General features: G+C 37.8%; 1 long non-coding RNA gene across 1 annotated transcript in view; it reads right to left on the reverse strand.

Annotated features, from left to right (window-relative positions):
• LOC107557480 (uncharacterized) overlaps nt 1-1,710 on the reverse strand; it is a 4,119-nt gene extending 2,409 nt beyond the window's left edge. Inside the window, exons 1-2 of the long non-coding RNA XR_001605398.1 lie at nt 1,698-1,710; nt 440-442 (exon numbers count right to left, since the gene is read on the reverse strand). This is a non-coding gene — a long non-coding RNA (uncharacterized lncRNA). The remainder of the gene's footprint in view (nt 1-439; nt 443-1,697) is intronic.
• Between the last annotated feature and the right edge of the window lie 5,787 nt (nt 1,711-7,497).

Here is a 7,497-nt window from a genome sequence, read left to right on the forward strand (position 1 = left end):
AATAAACAGTCCGGTAACTCAGAATAGTGAGCGATGGCTAAAAACTCTTGGATATGGTTCGCCAGTGATCGTGGACCCTGTTTAAGGGCTAACAAAATCCTTGCGGTGTCCATACCTGGCCAATGCTCCTCAGAAAAGCTGCTGGATCCTTGTTTGGCTGAGTATTCTGTAACGGGGCTGACGAGACGTGAGACGTGTGGATCCATCTGCAAGCTTTTATTAGAGAGACGTGGTAAACAGGCAGGGTCAAACAATGGCAAACAGGTATATGGCGGGCAAAACACAAGAATAGTCCTAGGGCTAGCGTAGGTCACCGATCGGCAGACAGAATCACAGGGGCGAGACGAGAGGGAAAAAATCAAGAAAACAGGCAAAGATCAGATACCGCAGAAACAGGCAAGGCAAAACAAGGAAAACACGGAGACTCAGAAAGGGGTACAGGCTAAACAATACTCAGCAGAGAAAGGTGGTTAGAGTGGGTGTTATATAGTGAATGAGGTAATTAGAAACAGCTGTGTGCAATGAGTGCAATCAGGGCAGTGTGCAAATTGTGCAAAGAATGATGGGAAATGTAGTCCGGGGTGCTATGCAACAGTTTGTGTAGTGCGAGAGTCAATGTAATGGAAAGTGTGACATCTGCTGGTGAATAAACAGAAGTCCATGAACCGAATTCGTGACAATCCCAAAAAAGGCCCAAATTTCGTCAAACAAGAACATTTTGCCAATATGCGGTGCCTGACGCATACAGTCTTGTATATTGTGAATAAAAAACCCAAAATGAAGAAGATTTTGTATGAAAGTATTACCTTTGTAATGTGGATGTGGAATGTAGTGTGGAACTCAATTTACCGTCCATTATTTTTTCTTAACAGCCATGAAACTGTAGTTTATATAGTTTTATTTTGTATTTATGTGACAAACACAATGCAGTTGTGTCACTTACAGTCTCATCAATGAAATGAGCCTCTCTCCAGCTCTCTGAGAAACTGCACCTGTCACATAAACATGAAAAAATACGTGATTTCAGGTTGCTTATAAATGTCTTTTGGGGGTTTTAAGATGCAGTCATTTTTTTAATGGAACAGTATGGAGAAAATTATCCTACACCGGGAAAGATTTCACCCTGATCTCTCTGACAGCCTAAGCTTCTGTAAACTGTAAGGTAAAAGCATTTGCAAGCCACGGTCAGATTGTTTGTTTAGCCAATCAGAAGGACAGTTATGAATTTTCATGAATTTGGAGGGTGCAAAATGTTCATGATTTCTCATCTGTCAACAATGGCTTACACAGCCAAACATCCTAACAGGAATACATCGGCAGAGGGAAAAAAGAGATCAAAAACTATGGCTGAGAGCTTCAAAGCGCTTGAAACAAATGCTTCCTTTGCTTCTGCTTGACAGATAAATATCCTGCTATAGAAAGAGATAGCATGTCTAATTCGGCTTCTAAGACTGGCAGAACTTCTAGAACGGCTAACGCTGCTTACAATCCCTTCAGTGATATAATAGGGTCTAAAACATATTTCTTTTATTATCTGTCACACGTATAGGGCATCACAATTAAGATGAAGTCGTGCGACATCTGTGTGGCCCGAGACTCACGGTGCCGTAACCCTGCGTGTTAAACACTCGTCTCTCACCTTCCTCTCTCTTTTTCTCCCCTATCAACCCCTCTAATGAACTGAAAGGTCATAGCACTAATAAAACTATTAGCAGAAATGAAACTCCCCAATGTGTTAATGCACTTTTAATTCCTGTTAGCAAATTTCATCCCCCAGCAGTTTGCCTCACGCTAATGAGAAATAAAATAACGTGCGCGCAAGGGGAAAGGGATTTTCAGGCGGCGTTTGCGAGGGGGACAGTCTGATAACTCTCCTGCCGGTGTGGGATGTTATTCATGGGCTGAGGCCTGGTTCCAGCCTCCTGATTCTGTCGGGTTAATTAAAGAGCACATCTCCATCTGTTCTCATTCAAACGGCCCATCTCTCTTCCTCAGACACCGACCAGTGTCTCCTCTGTTTTTATCTGCGCTCTCCTTCTCATGGTTTTTTTGCCAGCTCAATATGTGAAGGTTTGTTTGAATGCCACTTGAATGCCTTTGTGTTATTGTGAGTTGTGGTCATTTCTGCAATTCCATTCCCCATTCCATGGAAATTATAGTACTTAGATTTCTTTAGCAATATCACAATTATGTAGCCCTGCACATGACGTGGGAAAACTGTATATAATGGCCACAAATTAAGAATGGGCCACGATTTAACAACAAATTAATAATAAATAAAAAAATCAGTAAATTGCTGTAAATTGTTCTTAATTCATGGACACGATATCTTCCGCATGTCATGTACGGGGCTCTGTACAGTTAACTAATAATAAGCATAGGGGTAAATATTAAAATTGATTTGAGCAAATGTTGCCATTTTTGTAATATATATATATATATATATATATATATATATATATATGTGTGTGTGTGTGTGTGTGTGTGTGTGTCTCTCTTCCTCAGACACCGACCAGTGTCTCCTCTGTTTTTATCTGCGCTCTCCTTCTCATGGTTTTTTTGCCAGCTCAATATGTGAAGGTTTGTTTGAATGCCACTTGAATGTCTTTGTGTTATTGTGAGTTGTGCAATGGTCATTAGTGAGGTCATTTCTGCAATTCCATTCCCCATTCCATTCAGTTTTTAAACTGTAGATGGAAATTATAGTACTTAGATTTCTTTAGCAATATCACAATTATGTAGCCCTGCACATGACGTGGGAAAACTGTATATAATGGCCACAAATTAAGAATGGGCCACGATTTAACAACAAATTAATAATAAATAAAAAAATCAGTAAATTGCTGTAAATTGTTCTTAATTCATGGACACGATATCTTCCGCATGTCATGTACGGGGCTCTGTACAGTTAACTAATAATAAGCATAGGGGTAAATATTAAAATTGATTTGAGCAAATGTTGCCATTTTTGTAATATATATATATATATATATATATATATATATATATATGTGTGTGTGTGTGTGTGTGTGTGTGTGTTACAGAAAACATTTGACCTCTGTCATTGCCAACAAAGGGTATATAACAAAGTATTGAGATGAAATTTTGTTATTGACCAAATACTTATTTTCCACCATAATTTGCAAATAAATTCTTTAAAAATCCTACAATGTGATTTTCTGGATTTTTTTTCTCATTTTGTCTCTCATAGTTGAGGTATATCTATGATGAAAATTACAGGCCTCTCTCATCTTTTTAAGTGGGAGAACTTGCACAATTGGTGGCTGACTAAATACTTTTTTTCCCCACTGTATATATATATATATATATGTGTGTGTGTGTGTGTGTGTTTTCAATTTTTTTTTTCCCTTTCTATAACCAAGATGTTTTAAACAAACCATCTTTTCTTGTTTTAATATATAGGTTCTATATATCTAGTTTCTATGTCTTCTATATATCATGTTTTGATATATTAAATTTAAATTACATTATCAGGAAGTGACATCAGTTTGGGTAAGAAAACAACAGCACTAGCATTCAGTTATTAATTCAGTGGCAAGCATTGCATTGCATTGCATTGCATTTATTGATTGATTGATTTTAATTCATTAATTTTTTTACATCCAACAGTTGGCATCTTCATGCTAACAGTCACTTTACCATACTTGGAAAAAAAGGCAGAAAAAAGGAGTACTTATTATGGAACAAATATACTTAAATAAGAACATATGTGTGGACTGGATGTAATGTTTAAGGAGACTTAACTGCATCATGTTATTAACCATTAAATGAAAATAGGGTTTAAATTTATATTAAATGCAGTTAGCTAAACCTTAGAGTGCTTTATATATAATTTCGTAATTAATCACATTGTCTTTAAAATATGGATAATGTATTGCAAGTGTACTGATAAGCATTTAATGTGAACTAAAACATACTTATGTAATTTCTGTTGAAAGCTGTATGTCATTTATTTAAATATATTTGTAATGTGTAATGATGAAGTTTCAGTTTAGTACATTTGCTAAACATATATTAGCATTAAATGTCATATTAAATAACACTACAGTTTAGTTTTTAAGTGTACTTAAGCGTGTTAAGAAAGTCTCTCTATTTAAGTGCATTTTATTGGCCTTTTATTTCATTAATATTACATTATCTGCAAGTACACTTAAAATATATTTAATTAAAAAAAAATGTGTCAATAATTAAATTACTGACCATATCAATTTTTTCACAACAGGCCCAGATGGGATTTGTGAAAAAAAGAAGCTCTGTGCAGCCTTTATAAGGTGGAATTGAATTGCCACAAAAGCAAGTCTGAGCCATCAACAAAAAGCTAAACACGCAAAACATGGCACTGATCAGAGACTGCTGCAGATTTTTGTATTTAAACTAAACTTCAAACACTACAAGGCCCAAAAAAGGTCTTTCAGATATGCGTTTTAAACAGTATTAGCGTATGGCACACTCCATACTGTACTGCTCAGAAGCACTCCCTTCCAGTGGAGATAAAACCAATTAGGCAAACAGACTATGAGAAAGAAAAGACCAGCGGTAATAAAAACACAAGATCCAGAAGGAGGGGCAGACACACTCTATTACCAAACTGTGCCTTTTAATCAATAAAAAGATAAAAGATATTTTAATCAAAGGCATATTTCCTTGTTTGTGTAATGCCTTTCCAGTGCACACGTAATCTTTAAGCAAGTGAGAGTGATGCATAATGCACTCCCAGAGAGCCACTCATCCGTGGAAATTGCCAAAGCAGATAGTCAGCAGAAACATACACTCGGCAAGTGCTCGGAGCTAAAGCGCGCGCCTGCCGCTAAATTAGATTAGGACATTTATATTAAAGAAAATTGCATCCTGTAAACTCAAATAATATCCCTCCCTTTCACACACACATACAAAAGAGCGCATTACTTAAACACACACAGACACATCACCACCACTGGCTATTAGGGCAAATAGCACAGGCTATTTGTCCAACACGCTAACATCCGCTGGCTTTGATGTTAGCAGTGAAATAACATTAGCGCAGTAACTGGAGCCACACTCTCGCAGACCAATTCAACGTATTTCAGGTTAATGAGCTGGAGCCCCGGGGTGGATCGGGTTCCAGTCGAGCGGGTTAAACGGCTGTTGACATGGGCCGAGGAGATGCACCGAGCCCGGGAGACTAGCCTAGCGCCACTCACTTTCCCGCCGCTAGCTTCGTTGTGGTGAGTGTGATTGTTTGCTGGGTTTAAATGCATGCATTAGCTGAAATTCATCTCCCATCTAGTCGGTGAGGTACGACGCTCACCGTCTGAGGGACGTAGCAGGTGTTTGGGAAAAACATATCAGATTAGCAACAAACAGCCTGGCTAGGCTGATGAAACCTTGTTGAAATTGCATTGAGGTCTACCTAAAAGCAAGGCCATCATATAAAGAGGCTGCAGCCACTGGCCTGTTTAAAAGCATTGTTTCCTCTCATTGTAGGGATCATTTATATAATCATGTTTTTATCCAGTTATTTGTCCATAACATTCTTTCCATCCTGGTTTTGACTCAGTCAATCAAATTAATGGCGACAGAGATGCTCGATAGTTTGTACACACATTTTTTAGAGCAGTACTTCTCAAAATTGGAAATACCAACCCAGGCTCATTGGAAATATGTGCTTGCGGCGACGTTTCTGCGACACCGATATTACATACCTTACTCCATGTTTCGCCGCTGTTTAAAAATGAAATGTCCAGTAAGTGGTGCTAAAATGCTCATTCAATACATAAACGTGGCACGTGTTTATTACGTTGATTCATGTACATATTGTGGTGGTTCAGAATTGAAATATCCGAGGAGTGTCGCTAAAAATGTAATGCTCTATCGTTTTGGAAAATAACAAACCCCTACACCAAACCCAACACTAAACCTGCACGATAGTGTTAACGAATGCAAAAGTGATATAAAAATGCATTCGCTGATGCAACCGTGCCAGACGTAAGAATGTGGGTATTGTCGAATTCCACAAAAAAAAGCAAGAAACTCAATAGCGTCTTTATTTGGTCATGGGCAGAAGCTATGTAGTTGCTGAGGACCAGCTTAAACCAGCTCATAACCAGTTTATAACCAGCTTAAACCAGCTCAAATCAGCTGCCATGGTTTTTCAACAGGGTATGGATCAAGCTCACATTGCAATTAAATGGGTAGCACTGTATTTTACAGTCCTGTTCTGCATATATATATATATATATATATATATTATGTTCTTGATATTGTAATTACAATAACTGGGTAATAACTAGGTACTAACTCTGAACCTGCCCCTAAACCTAACCCATGTAGTTACCTTATTTTAACCAATACTTTCTTAAGTACAGGTAAGTGCACATGCTGTAAAATAAAGTGCAACCTTTAAATGAGTTTGTAACAGCTTAAAACCTGTTACAAAAAAGTGAAACAGAATACGGTTACACTTTATTTTAAGGTGTTCTTGTTACAGTGTAATTATACATTTAAGTACTGAGTAATATTAATTAACTACATGTACTTACTATATGGTTAGGGTTAGAATTATGGTTTGGTTTAGGGTTACTTGCATGTAATTATGCATAATTTATTGTTATTATAATAGCAAGTACATGTAACTTGTAACAAGGACACCTTAAAATAAAGTGTTACCCAGAATACTTAAGGAGAAATGCAGAGGGGGACTTGAGTTTATCCACTGGAAAATTATTGGATTGTGAAAAGTGTGCGTTACATACCAGAATAAAGCCAGGTGTTTAGAACTAAAGGCTTCAAGAGAGATTTGTGACATCAACCAAAAAAGATTGGTAAAAGTTTTATTAAGAATAAGACCACAAATGCAATCATTAAAAAAGTAAAAAGTCCATTCTGATTTCATGTTGACTTGAGTTGTTGAGTGGTAAATTATGGAATATCCATATATATGTAGATAGATATTTTGGAGTCTGCATGTTTCTTGTAAATGTTGCATTTCACTCACATGCAGAAAACAGGAGGGGACAGAAAAAGACTGAGGGGGAAACACAGCCACTCTAATAGTGATTCATGCTTTTCGTCAGGCCTTTTGACAGCTCAGGTTCGATCCTCTGCTCACTGCGCTGTAACGCGATCACCGCCAACATTATCATAACAGCATGTTGGTGGTGTTTGGGTACTGACATATTGATCTGCCTGCCACTGAGGAGACATGATAGATTGGGCATCCAGAGCCAACTCTAAAAAACAAGTGCTCCAAAAAGCGGGAATACAGGAAAGCAGTTTATATAGTGCAAGCGGTAAGAGTTACCCACAGGACGCAGGGGCAGTCCACCTGTTTTCACATTTTTGGGAGAAGACCGAATAGATTAAGGGCCAGTTTTACGAAACAGGGCAAATTAGCACGAGGGCTCAATTCCAAAACAGTACCGATGGGAGGGGAAATTTCTGCGGGAGATTTACAAACAATTCGCAAATTAAAGAACACCAACGCAACATCTCATTTAC

The sequence above is a fragment of the Sinocyclocheilus grahami genome, unplaced genomic scaffold (assembly GCF_001515645.1).
Source record: "Sinocyclocheilus grahami isolate Dianchi unplaced genomic scaffold, SAMN03320097.WGS_v1.1 scaffold604.1, whole genome shotgun sequence".
Classification (NCBI taxonomy): Eukaryota; Metazoa; Chordata; class Actinopteri; order Cypriniformes; family Cyprinidae; genus Sinocyclocheilus; species Sinocyclocheilus grahami.